Genomic DNA, 12,799 nt, shown 5'->3' with positions numbered 1-12,799 from the left:
GAAACTTTCAGGGTTTGTTTGTCTATACATGAGATGAACTCATGCCAAATATGAGCCCTCTACGACAAAGGGAAGTGGGGTAAAACGGGCATTGAATTTTGAGGTCCAAAAAACATGAAAAATCTTAAAATTGCTCGCATTTCCGTAAAACTTCATCAATTCCAACTCTCTTAGATGCATTCGAATGGTCTTTTGAAGCCCTTCAAAATGTGCTATAGACATCCAGGATTGGTTTGACTTTTTCTCATAGCTTTTGCAAATTACTGTTAAAAATGGATTTTTTTAAAACCTTAATAACTTTTCCCAACAGCCTCCAACACCCATACTCCCATAGGTCAAAAGTTAGGGAATTTCATGGACTATAGGCCTACGGTACTAACTTTTTGGCCAATCGCAGTTTTTCTCATAGTTGGACGATTTTTCTAGAACAAACATTTTACAACGTTAGTTTTTGCCCTGTAGGCCGCCATAGCGGCATGTTTTGGTCTCAGTTTTGTCATATTCGGAATCCTCGGACAATTTCACGTAAGTTAGAAGTATTGGAGTTGTAAATTTGATTGGAAAAATTGCCGTTTAGAATGAATTAAAATATTTTTTAACAATTTGTTGGATTGGGGGTAAAACAGGTTTTCGCCTACTTGATACAGCATTTGACGTATTGGCCATAGGGTTAATAAGATCTTTTTCTTTTTTCAAAAATGTTTTATTATTTAAATATTTTTTAAAGAAATATTACAACTCCAATACTTCTAACTTACGTGAAATTGTCCGAGGATTCCGAATATGACAAAATTGAGACCAAAAAGTGCCGTCTTCTCGGTCTACAGGGCAAAAACTAACGTTGTAAAATGTTTGTTCTATAAAAACCGTAAAACTATGAGAAAAACGGCGATTGGCCAAAAAGTTAGTACCGTAGGGTTATAGTCCATGAAATTCCCTAACTTTTGACCTATGGGAGTATGGGTGTTGGAGGCTGTTGGGAAAAGTTATTAAGGTTTTAAAAAAATCCATTTTTAACAGTAATTTGCAAAAGCTATGAGAAAAAGTAAAACCAATCCTGGATGTCTATAGCACATTTTGAAGGGCTTCAAAAGACCATTCGAATGCATCTAAGAGAGTTGGAATTGATGAAATTTTACGGAAATGCGAGCAATTTTAAGATTTTTCATGTTTTTTGGACCTCAAACTTCAATGCCCGTTTTACCCCACTTCCCTTTGTCGTAGAGGGCTCATATTTGGCATGAGTTCATCTCATGTATAGACAAACAAACCCTGAAAGTTTCATCCAAATCGGAGCATCTCGATACGACCTCTAGAACAAACCGAGCAGAATCTACAAATACTGCCTCTTAAACCTTTTTTGTATTTTTTTTTGATAAAACATGCCTGCTCACTTCATATTGAGCTATTTATCACTCGATTTTAGTTAAAAACGCTTTTCATGAGCTAGAACTTTAATGTGCTGATATGCCAACATTAGGGTATGGTGGAATTACATGCTGATCCCCGTCTTGCAAAGGTGGCTTCCCGGATCACTGAAATTGCTATGTAAATGCTGGTCCCGATACCCTACACGGGTATTCCCCTTTGAGGAATTGGGAAAGATTTACTTTACTTTACACTTTTAGACTTTTTGCAGATCGTTTGTTGCGTGCTTGTGACAACGACCAACTTATTCACATTCTCCACAACTTCCGCATTTTTCAACAATTTGTATGACGTGTCACAAGATAGCACGGTGAGAAATTGGTAGATGTCACAAGTGTGTATTGCGATATCCGGGAAACGAAAGCGGATTTCCAAAATCGGGTTAAAGCATCTTGTTGGTTGTTAAGTATTATAAAACGTCATCATTAACTCATTTTCGACCAAAATGGTCGTTGTTACAAGATAGTAAACAATCGACGAGATTTATAATTTAGGGACAACAGATCTCAAAAGTTCTAACATCTGAAAAAAAAAATCATTACGGCCAACAATTTGGTTGCATTTAATTAACTTCAAAAGGGCTGTGACACGAACTTGGTGTTATATTGAGGTGAGTTTGAGTTTTGAAAAGGTCCTATAAACATATGGAAGACAATAGCATATAGGTACATTAAAAAAAAAAACTCTGGATTTAATCAAATAACAAAATACAGACTCTCTGGCTGCCGATCTACTCAATATCAATATTGTTCCATCTGTCAATAAATTTTTCAGTCCCTTGCTTGATTTTTTCATTCTACAACTTGATATCTTCCGCTCTCGACGGTCCTTTCAATATCGACACAGAGAGAGTCGAATGTAATACTTTTTTTGCAAACTCAATTTTACATTCTTGAAAGATTTTTTTGAATTTTTATGGAGTAGATTTTGATAATTCTTACAAAAAAATCAGCATTTTCTAACAAAAATTTAAATCACGGTTTTTATCCACTCCCTCTTTTGCATACCACCTGCCTGAGGAATCTAATCAGAGGGTATTCCTGATGTCGATTTTTTTATTGTCACCCTACTACCCAACCACACATAACCTTCGAACGCTAAAACCGGACTCATATTCGGATGCTCTGGAACGAGCTCTAAAACTTTGGCGAAGAGAGTATGGTGCTAACTTGCTCCTGAAAGAAGATAAAGCGTCCTCAAAACTGATTTTGGAGCAAAACACACGTTTTAGACGAGTTTTGAACACGCTGTATCTTTTTTAGGGGCAAGCTAGCACCATACTCTCTTCGGGAATGTTGTAGAGGACATTCCATAAAAATGAATCGCTTTGCGTAAATTGGTAAACCAATCAGTCCCAAACTTTGAAGAGTTGTTTAGGACCCCAAAAGGAACTGAAAAATTGGTGTGCTCGCTAAATTTGGACAACTTTATTTTTTTTTCCATACAACCACACACTCAAACCCCGTTGGTTTGACACCAACTGTTGTCAAACGAACGGGGTCACTTTTTAGTTTGACACCCCTTTTACCCGGAGTTCACACACACTACCAAACGTTTGTTTTGATAGTGTGCGTGAGCGCCGAGTAAAAAGTGACAGTTTGTCACTTATTAGTTTGACTTTGACCAACCAACAGGGTACAAACTAAAAAAGTTTCAAACGAAAAAGTGACCAATCACCGGGGGTTGAGTGTACACCCTAATGACCCATATATTAAATATGAAGCTTAAAATTTGAATGATTGTCATTTATTTGATACGCTTTAGCAAGTTGAGGAATTTTCTCTAATTCTCCAATGCACATCTAATAATATTTATTCATTAACGTTGTTTAGATGTTTGAATCATATGAACTGGGATGTAACGAAATTGTCTTTTTTTGTGAACTTTTGGGGTTGTTCTCTTGTAAGCTTTCCTTTTTGCCTTGCTAACCTCACTGAGGAACATCACTCGAAACATGAAATTCTTGATTTGACCTCTTATCGACTCAGAATCAAATTCTGAGCAAATGTCTGTGTGTGTGTGGTGGGATGTTAATCAAAAAAATTTCACAGGGTTATCTCGGTGTTGGCTCAACTGATTTTGTCAACAAAAGTCTGGAAGGTTGTAAAAAGGCTGATATTTGCAAGAAAACCCATCATGTTATACATTTAGAAAGGTATTGAAAATATCTTTCCAACGAGTTCAAAAGATGGAAGATCTGACAACCATATCAAAAGTTATATGCACAGCAATTCCATTTGAAAAGAGCCTAAACCGAAAAAAAGTTCTCCTATCGGGCTAATTTTTTTCTGGGGGTTCCTTGGCCAATATAATTAGACTCGTATTTTTTTTGCCAATCGAGAAATTAAAAGTGAGAGTGTGTGCGTGCAACATGGAGTTAACACTCTCACTTTTAATTTCTCGATAGGGTGACCTACATCGTGCTAGAGTGATTCGAAAAATGGCAATTTTCGTCATTTTTCGCAAAAGCCACTTTTTAAAAAAATCATATCTGCGATAACTTACAAATTTCAGCGATGACCTTTACATCTTTGGGTACCAAAAGTTGCGAAAATTGTGATACCTAAACATGTATAGGTCATCGCTGAAATTTTAAAGTTATCGCAGTTTTAGTGAAAAAGTGTTATTTTTTCTCTTTTTCGTCATTTTCCTGTTTTTGCGCGTCGAAAAACTTTCCTGGCGCGTCGAAAAACTCTGATTTTACAGTTCGACATCGCCAATATTTTGGTATATTTTTGTGAAATTTTCCGATGAAAACATTTTCAGACAAAAATATTTCTTTTGCGTCTAAGACAGCTTTGGAAGAAATCGGTTTTTGCGAAAAATTATTAAAATTGCCATTTTTCGAACCACCCTAGTACGAAGTAGGTCATCCTAATGTCCAAACAAAAAAATACGAGTCTAATTATTTTTGCCAAGGAACTCGCAGAAAAATTTTGAGCCCGATCGGAGAACTTTTTTTCGGTTTAGGCTCTTTTCAAATGGAATTGCTGAGCACTTAAGAGCGAGTTCACGAACCGGACATACCCCTTTGTATGGGATGTCGTTTGGACCTCACCAATCTGCCTGAAATTTTCAGGGGTTGTTTGTACATATAAAACTAGCATCTATCCAAAATATGAGCTCTCTAGGTCAACGGGAAGTGGGGCAAATCGGGACACAAAGTTTGAAGGTTCAAAAACGTCAAAAATCTTAAAAAGGCTTTAACTTAGGCAAAATCCAGTTTAATTTCAAAATTCAAAATGCATCTCGTCGCCATCGTGCTAACTTGTCGTACGTGCATTTTGGGCCAAATTGAGTTAAGAACGCCATTTTGTGCAGCTCACAATGCCTCACCTTTTGACCTTCACAGATCCCCAAAATTCGATTCCAATCCTGAGATATTCAACAAAAACCGAAAAAACTCCGTGCATTTTTGTCACTTTACATATGAAAGTAGTTTCAATCTTGTCGTGCTATCTTGTCACTCCATGAAAATTGATGTAAGTGCGACAAAAGGCCAAAGGGATTTCAGGCCAGGAAAGTCAGGATGCGTTTGACACACGTAAAAGCTAGACTACCGTAAACATTTGTAATTATAACTCGGGACTCCAGCAACCAACTTCAACCAAACTTCGGGACAATGCACAGAATGGTCAGCCAAACAAAACGTGTTTGTTATTGTTTACATTGCGTGCACTCGTTTTTGTATATTCAAGGTCAATCATTAAAACGCGTTTTTCTCGGAACGTCAAAATGGCGGGTGCGACAAGATAGCACGACGACGTCGATCTGAAAGGACTTCAAAAATGCAACAAAATGCAGGGTAGAGCATCCCAATTGGTTAAATTTAAAGGGAGTTATTGGCATTTTAGTGAAAAAATAGAATAATTTTCAAACTCAAATAAAAAAGTGTTCAATCCAGATATCAACTCGGTTCGACCTGCAGCTTGTAAGGGACATTTGGGACTACCATCTGAGACTGAAAACGCTTTGGGTAAGGTAGTTTAACATATTAAATAGACACTTTTACTTTTAGTGAATTTTTTGGTTGTAATTTTTTGCTCGGGGACCCTTTAGATCCCATTTTCTGATGATAATTTTATCATATTCGTGTTCCTGAGACAATTTCACAATAGAAACATGCACAAAAATGTTTATTTTCATGCATTTTAACCCTTTGAAAATGAATGTTAAAAAAAATAAGAAGCTTCTTTTTCTGGTGCCATCTAGTATCCTTGGAAACGAACTTGATTTTCAATAAATGTGAATCGAAGATTTTTTTTATATTTCTTTTTTTAAAGGGTTAAAATGCATGAAAATAAACATTTTCATGCATGTTTCTAATGTGAACACGAGTATGATAAAATTATCACCAGAAAATGGGATCTAAGGGGTCCCCCGAGCAAAAATTTACAAACAAAAAATTTACTAAGAGGAAAAGTGTCTATTTAATACCAATTGGAATAAAACCAATTGGAATGCTCTAACCTGCATTTCGTAGCATTTTTTTTCAAGTCCTTTCAGATGCATTTTGAATTTTGAAATTTAATTGAATTTTCCCCAAGTTATAGCCTTTTTTAAGATTTTTGACGTTTTTTGATCCTTCAAAATTTGTGTCCCGATTTGCCCCACTTCCCGTTAATCTAGAGTCCTCATATTTTGGCCAGATGCTAGTTTTATATGTACCGGGGGGACTATGGGTCAAAAAACGATACACCTCTCGTAATTTCTTAATAACAAAAACAATTTAAACAACATCGAAAATCTTTCAACGTAGATTTGTTCTTAGATAGTTTACTGACATTTTCCCAAAATATGGTGGATTTTGATGAACACTACTTTAAATGCCAATAGTTTGAAAATTGACCCAATCTCACCCCTTAGAGGGGGTGACATTAGGTCAAATGAAACTAAAATGATGCTCAAATGCAACGATATGGTAAAAACAAGCCATCCAACAGTGTTTCTTGTTCGAGGGAATCGTATTGACATGCTACAATGTTTGAAGTGGAGATTTTCAAACATTTGGGTAGTTTTCGAGCAATTCTAACAAAAGTATTAGAAAAATGATTTTTCGAGAGGTCATTTTTGGCCAAAAACGTACCTCAACTTTAGACAGAATTCAGTTTAATTGAGAAGAATCTGAGAAATAGTAAAATCCGTAAAAAATCACTTTGACCCAATCTCACCCCCCAGACCCCCACTGACGGTACTAACAACCCCTGAAAATTTCAGGCAGATTGGTAAGGTCGATGCGAGATGGGTATGCTTTGCTCGTGGACTCGCTCTTAAGTGTTATTTATGCACTTTTTGGAAGCTGGATCTCAGATATTTTGATGAAAACGTTGTCCGGATCTATCATGCGACCTGTCGTTGGATAGGTAATCACCTTTCCAACGAGTTCAAAAGATTGGAGATCTGACAACCCTATCAAAATTTGTAAGAACCTAAGTGCCTTGAATTATGACTACCCAATCTGATGAATAATGAGTCACATTGATAGAACACTAGAATGTTCACCCTTTTGTGTCTATTTTAGATAGCATTACCCTTTGAAGGTGAGGAAGGCACCAACCACCTAAAGGGTGGATCAAGTAACATTTTTAAAATTTGAAATCAACTTTGAACTCAAAAAATTTAACAACTGAGTATGACACTCGCGCTCCGTTCTCACAAAAGCGTGCGTCGCTGTTACACAAAGATTGCCGCAGTATAGAAAACACCGTTCAAAGGCGTCCACTGCAGTGCAGCTCTTGAAGCTCCGTGATCATCATCATCATCGTCGTCGTCGTCATTTTTCTTATTTGACTTTGGGGATCTGTTGCGACCGCCTTGCAGTCGCGCTAAACCAGAAGTATGGTGCAATAGAGTTGCCAGAATTTGTGGTTGCGAGGTTAAGATTTGCATGTGTTACATTTTCTCAAAATGATTCAAATGTCATAATTATTAAAATTATTTACACGTTTACATTACGATTTTACATAAAAAGTCAAATTGTGAGCGTTTCAGGGCATGATCTCCAAAATTGAGCATGAATCCCATATATCGATGCCTCTGCGCTCTCTTATACTACAATCCAGACTCGATTTTCAAATTTTTGATTGTTGTGTTTAGTATGACCCATAAACTACGCAAAAAAGGTCATGATTCGGTTATCCGAAGTCCAATAAAAACCTTCGGATAATCGAGTCTGGGCTGAGGCATCGATATAGGCTTGGCTGATGGTTGAATGGGATTTAGTCTGTATATACGGAGCTTTTTAATTTCGGCCCTTTTTTAAGGCTGTTATTCTTTTTTTTTCTAAAATAGATATTGGATATGGTCCCTTGAAACTATTTGTGCTTTCAGTCTGAGTGCTATTTCCTCCCGATAGGCGGATGCGCATCTGAAACCTTTTTTGATCGTTTAAATTCACGTTTGTTCTGGGAACCCTAACATTCACGTATGCATAATGTTTTGGTTCATTATTCCGCCTAACGTTTTTTCTTTCCTCGCGCAACAACACCAACAACTCCACCACAGATTTTGATCCTCTCGCGTAGCGTAGTCGTCGTCGTCGCGCACGATAGGTGGCATACGCAAACAAGCAGCAGCAGCAGCAGCAGTCGAGCCCCGGCCTATCAACGGAGTAGGCTGTGGAGTCAGTTAAGCTTGAACTTCGGAACGTGCTGGATTGTGGACGCGCGCGTTCGCTCAGCTGACTGCTTGGCCTGCTGTGTTGGTACCTACTTCTTGAGATCGCGCGCGGAGGGTGGGTGCGTTTAGTAGTTGCGGTGCGTGGACGTGTGCGAGCGCGCGGGACGCGTGGGACTTGGACGAGGTCGGTTCGAAATGCGCGAGGTCATTTTGCGAATGTGGGCAGCAGATCGATCGAACTGAGTGCTTTAAAGTGGTGACAAAACTTGTCCCTATGGCTTTTGGATTTGGTCGCGCTGGAGACAACAAGAGTAACAACAAAAACAACAGAAGAAAAAAGAGCTTAGCGTGGAGGTTGAGAAGAATTTACGAGTGATTGTGCAATGGCTTGCTTTCAATGGACGGACAGAACTCCGCATGATCTGGGTGTCATTCAATGTAAAGTCTGCTGAGTGCGTTGGATTAGTTGGAGCATTTTTTTTTAATCCAGATCAATCCTTTCTCTTTCGATCGCTTGCCAGACCGTGAACGATGATTGTGAATTTGCGTGATGATGATGTATTGTGGTGCTTGGAGTCGATGAGTTCAACCATGAAAGGAAAAGTGCTTTGCCGGATGCAAAGTGTAGTGGAATAAAACGTGTTAATTGTCCTCGTAGCCACCAGAGATTGCCACCTGAAGATAAGAGAATCGTCGCAATTATTTCGGTTATTTACATCTGCATAGCTGCCACGTCAAAATGGGGGAACACGAAAATTTCAGCCGTTGAGCAACACATGTCGATAATTGTTTTCTAGCGGTGATTGAGTTTGTGCGTTGGTTGGTCGGTTGATGTGCTGGAAGTTGCGCGTCGCCTGATCGCAAGCCATTGACCTGCCAAAGCGGCAAACCAATTGGCTCCTCCACGGTGAATGTGCCTATGTTGATGGATATGGTCAGCAGCGATAGCAGCACCCTCCTTAAGCAGAGCCGCTGTATGCTCCGCATGTATTATTATTATTATTATTATATAGTTGGCGGCAAATTGTGTGAGTGTTTGTGGAACCAGCATTAGCATAAATAATTGCACCGCCTTATAATCAGCCCCGCGACACAAAACGTGTGAGGCAATGAAAAAAAAGTTCCTGCCAGATTCCAATCTATCACCCCCATCAAACCGGTATCGGTACTGGCTAACTGACTGAGTCTCAACTCGGCTGTTTGCAGAGAAGACTTCTAAGTAGCTGTTGAGTGGTGCTAGAAGGTGGCGACTTGATAAGGCTCGATGTCCGTTGAATCATTCGGTGAGGACCTCCCATGTTGCGGAGAGATTGAGCAATGTACATTTTTATGCCTGGAAGTGTTTGGCATTTAATTGATGATTAGGAATGATAGTTTTCCAGCGTCAGGGCGTAGAGGATTCGAAGCTCTTTCCCTTTATTTCTAATAATTTGAAAAAATTGTAGAATGATTGCTTATTTGTGATTATAAAACACCCAAATACCAATCTTTCTAAATTTGGTTCATTTGATCCCCATTTTAGTTAAATTTGAGTGATTGATTGCCTGATACACATCGAAAAGCTAGTTTTCAATATTTCATCACTGCCTTTTTAGCCGCCATCTTGGATTACAATTTCCCAAATCATTCTAGAACAATTTTGGGGTAATGTTTAAGTTCAACGGCCCAAAAAAAGGCAAAAAAAAATTCCGGCAAAAAAAAATCCGTCGTGAAACTACATACTTTCCCTGTCATTCTCAAACGACGAAACAGCCTACTTTTTTCTCTACCAAAAATAACAGAATCGAATAGTAAACAAATTCAACAATTTCAACAATTTCAAAACAAATACTGAAATGTTCTAGTTGAACTTTTCAGCACTAGTTTGGAAAAATAATACATTTCAATTTTTTTTTGATTTTTACGATTCATTTACTAAATCCAAGGGGTTTCCAGCATCAAGGATTACTGACCAGTCTAAATGGAATTACCAGGATTACTGACAATATATCACGAATTACTATGATTTCCGAGAATTATTTCGGATTTCCAGAAACCACGCAGAATTGCTCAAATTTATAACAATAACTTGGAATTACTGCCTAGCTTCCAGCATATTGAGAAAAATCTTTGGAATTGGATCGAATGACAGCTGTCAAACGCACAAAACCATGTGCTTGGCAATAGTGCGTCCAACCCGGGAAAAAATTCCCGGGATTTTTATATGTTGTACGGAGAATTCTCGGAATCAAACAAAAACATTATTTGATCTGGGAATTACATAAGTATTACAATTTATAAGTTTAAACTTTTCTAAAATTTTACATTAATTGGTATCATTTTATTTGTAGTCATTTTTGTTTTTTAGCCATCTTAAACCATTTTTTTAAGCTGTTTTATTCATGTCATATATAAATAAATAAAAAAAATATAAGATACTTATTTAATTTGAATTAGAAATGTTGTGCACATAAAATTCAAAGCACAACAAAGAACAACAAAAATTTGTTTAAGTTATCAAAAAACTGCTATCCTTGTTTGGATTGATATCAATAGTATTGAGCTAATTCTATAAATTTAAAGCTTGAAAAACATAGCAAATAAAAAGAAAACATAGATATTATGACTTTTTCAAAAACTTCCCGGGAATATATAAATATATTCCCCGTTTTCCCGGAAACTCAAAACCTGGCAAAATTAGACGTCCTGCTTCGAAATCATCGAAAAATTGGGTAACCATCAACATCAGTGTGACAACTGATTTTGGCGATTTTGGCTTTAAAACTATCTAAAAGTGCTATCCTTGTTAAGATTGGTAATAATAATATTGAGCTAATAGTATGATTTTAAGGCATGAAAAACATAACAAATTTAAAGATAACATAGATTTTACGACGTTTTCAAAAAATTAAAAAATATTTTTTTCCGTTTTCCGGGAAACTCAAAACCCGGGAAAATTGGACTTGGAAATCATCGAATAATGGGGTAAATAACAACATCAGTTTGACAACTGATTTTGACGTTTGAGTGTTTTTTCATCCGAATACATTTGAATTAGAGAACATCCGAATTAGCGGACATTCTCAATCCGCTCTGTACTTCTTACAACCATAAAAGGCATCAAGGAAAAGCATTCTACCAATTTACCTTTAAAGAATTACTAGTAGTTACTTCACAGAAAAAAATATGGTAATATTCAACAGGAAATGGTGACAGATCTTGTGTCATAAAAAAATGATTAATTTTACTTCAGAAAATGATGAATTTTCATCAGTTTTTGATGAATATTCATCAGGTTCACATTTTTACACATTTAAATGTATTATTACTAAAAAAAGAGGTAATATTCAACCAACCAAATTTTCAACATTCCAAAATTCAACTTTTTTTCTGTGTTGAATTGATGTGAAATGCACGAATTACTGAGTAACTATGGAATTACACGTATTACTACGGAATTACTAGGTAATTCCAGAATTACAGGAATTACTGCAGAATTGCGAAGTAATTCTGGAATTACTGAATTACTTACTTAAAATCCGAATGATCCCGTACTGGCTGGTTTCTTACATGAAAATTAAGAGGCATTTAATAGAATCATAAAAGGTTTATCGAAATTATCTTTTCAACAGTTGTTTTCTATTATTTTATTATTTTCCGAAGAATGTTTTCACAAAAAAAAAGAATCATGGAATTACCAGGATTACTGGGATATATTAAGAATTACCAGGATTACTCTGGAATTACTCAATAAATCTGGAATTACTGAATTACTTGCTCAAATTCCAAGTAATTCCGGATTAGTGACCAGTCTGACACGATGCTGGAAACCCCTTGACTAAATCTTTGGACATTTGACTTATAATCCGGTTCAAAGGGTGATTTTCGGTATTACAAATAATGGTGTATGGAACTCGTTTCAAAACTTTTTTTTTCAGCACCCGTCGTATTCATCCAACTAGGTTAACCTTTTTGGATAAATGTTCGACACGTGCTTCGTTCTGCAACTTGTTGCATAAACTACTATTTGGGATTTCATTTTGCAACATTATGCATAGTGATTTTATCCGAAAAAATAGTGTCTAAGGAGGTGTTGAAAATTAGGGTGGTTTAAGATTAGGTTGTTTTATGCCTTAGTTTGAATTTTCGAAAAATACTAATTTTGGGTTTCAGAATTATGAAAATAAGAACGTATTTTTTTTCTAAAACTTAACTGTGAACATAAACTTCTACGTTAAAAGAACATATTTCTGTAATTCCGAAAAACGCTTCTTGAATGGAATTTTATGTCAAATAATCGAATCTATGACATTTCCCCGAAACCCACATTCCCGAAAAGACATTTCCCCGAATGCCACATCTCCGAAAAGACACTTTCCCGAAATGTCATTTGCCCGAAAATCATTTCCCCGAACAATCCATTTCCCCGAATGGCCACATCCCCGAATGGCGACTTCCCCTAAAAACCATTTTCCCGAATGGCCACTTCCCCTAATTTTCCACATCCCCGAAAATCATTTTCCCGAATGACCATATCCCCGAACGGCCATTTCCCCGAACGCCATTTCCCCGAACCCGGTCAGGCGGGTATGCCCGTTGCCCAGAACCGCGCGCGCGGCATACCCGCCTGACCGGGTTCGGGGAAGTGGCGATCAATGAAGTATCATGTCCACAATTGAACGTTCAAAAAATTCCGAGATTTTTACGAGCGTTTTATTCCAGCTCCACTTGAGTTTCTCCCAAATCCCAAATTTTGCGTTACGTAATAAAAGAA

At 37.2% G+C, this 12,799-nt stretch overlaps 1 protein-coding gene across 13 annotated transcripts in view; it reads left to right on the top strand.

The window, feature by feature from the left end:
* Positions 1-12,799, top strand: part of LOC120424112 (unconventional myosin-XVIIIa) — a 108,011-nt gene that overhangs the window by 16,163 nt on the left and 79,049 nt on the right. The gene's annotated exons all lie outside the window — the stretch shown is intronic.

This window comes from Culex pipiens, chromosome 2 (assembly GCF_016801865.2).
Source record: "Culex pipiens pallens isolate TS chromosome 2, TS_CPP_V2, whole genome shotgun sequence".
NCBI lineage: Eukaryota > Metazoa > Arthropoda > Insecta > Diptera > Culicidae > Culex > Culex pipiens.
The sequence above is the reverse complement of the archived record's forward strand: the minus strand, read 5'-3'. Positions and strand labels throughout refer to the sequence as shown.